This window comes from Rhagoletis pomonella, unplaced genomic scaffold, assembly GCF_013731165.1.
Source record: "Rhagoletis pomonella isolate Grant_MI unplaced genomic scaffold, Rhpom_1.0 Rhpom_scaffold_00003, whole genome shotgun sequence".
In the NCBI taxonomy this organism is placed as follows: domain Eukaryota; kingdom Metazoa; phylum Arthropoda; class Insecta; order Diptera; family Tephritidae; genus Rhagoletis; species Rhagoletis pomonella.
Genome location: NW_023458557.1, coordinates 26,020,076 through 26,022,100, shown reverse-complemented (window position 1 = coordinate 26,022,100; position 2,025 = coordinate 26,020,076).

Below are 2,025 nucleotides of genomic sequence, written 5' to 3'. Positions count from 1 at the left end.
TTTTTTTTTATTAAAGTGGCGTTTTTATTCTCTGACCGCAGGATTTATTTTGAAGGGCTTTGTAACTTCAAAGATATGATTAATTCCAAGAATTATTAAAAAATGCAATGCAATGTAGAATGAAAATATGGGTAACAAATACAATAGGAAATTTCTTTAGAATTTAAAAAATTTAAATTTTTTGCATTCACCAGGACGAATAGGTAATTTTTAAGCTGACAAAGTTAGAAGAACGAAATTCGAGCAAATATTGCGAAATTTCAAGGATAAAATTTTAAAATAACATTTTCAATATTTACCAGCACTTGTGCACTAGAAACTGGAATATGTTTAAATTCTACAGGATTTCCTCATTAATTCTATACCCATACTTCTTCTCTAAGCACATTTCTCTGAATTTTTTAAATCATTTTTGAATTACTGACGTCAGAGTGAAAAACTAAAAACGCAATTTTGCTATATTTGGCCCATGGTTTCGCGAATATATTGATATTTGTATTTAAAATTTACTATCGCGCGGTGTTATATGTACAATGAGCTAGAGATTTTTATAAAAAACATTAATTATTAAATAAAAAAAGAAATATAGCCAATACTGGTAAAGAAAAGCAGGTTCTGTTATTGCCATCAGTGCAAATTACAAATCCCGGGATTAATTGCCAAGAATCCCGTGATTTTCGAGACCTTAAGGATCCCGGGATCCCGGGAATAGCATTCCTAGTTTTAATACATTCTACCAAAATCTGTGAAAAACGCAGTTTCAAAAAAAGTGTTGGGTATTGCCTTTGTGAATTTAGATAACGATATAGTTCTTATCATAATGAGAAGATTTCACCATTTATCTCAATATTTTTTAATTTTAACTATTTCTTTTTAAAAATATAGTATATTTTTTAACAAAGTCCATATAAATCCAAGTTTCAATCTTTGTGGAAAATTAAAACAGAAATTAACAACCTTTGTAAAATTTCGTGCTTTTTAATGCGATTTTTTAGAAATATTTTAATTATGCAGTTTTGTAGCCCTATTTCAATTACCATTAATTTTTGGGAATTTTCTTTGCCATATACAAAAAATCGTCGAAAATGCTTCATATGGAATAATATGACTAACATCGTCAACAAAAAAAAATGCCAAAAATCAACGATAAGTCTCAGTTAATTTAAACTTGCAATAAAATTGAATGGGCTAAAAAACTGCATACTCAAAATATTTCTTAAAAATTGAATTAAAAAGTTCGAAATTTTAATGAAAGTTGGTTGATTTTTTTCAAATGTTGCACAAAGGTTCAAGCTTGGATTTATGTGATTTTTGTTGAAGATTATACTATATTTTAATAAGGAAATTTAAAAATATTAAGGCAAATGGTCAAATTTTGTCAATTTGTAAATACCGTAAAGTTAAGATAAGGACTATACATTCATAGTATCTACATACCCATTGTTTTAATTTTTCACATTGGCAAAGAGATTTACATGATTTCTTATTCTATAAATAATCTTGTGCAAGCTTAAACCAGGGAGGGCGGCGATCGCTCCCTATGGCCCCTCCCCTGTATCTGCCACTGTCGTGATTTATAGACTGTATAAAGATTACCGATTAAATAAAAACCCTTAAGTGGGGTGGGTAAACAAACTGGCGAAGGTTTTCATTATATTTTATAAGGGACATTTTGATTTTTTCATATTATCTGCTTAAAAATCTATATCTGAAAAGTCCAGAGCTCTTTTAAAGGAGAGTTTAAGAAATAAAGGACAAAAGGCATCCTTTATTTAAAAAAAATATATATATAAAGGACAGGGGCTTAAATTAAAATAAAGGATGGTCAAATAGATAAGTAGGTATACATGAATGAATTTAAGAAATTTAACAAAAGTAGCGATAAATTGAGAATTGGAAAAATTTTAATAATTGTAGACTACTTTGTATGTATGCAGTATGTGCATATGTATGTATATGATATATGATGCGCATAAAATTGAATTAAACAAAAAGAATTTATTATAGACTTACAGGGCAATTCTG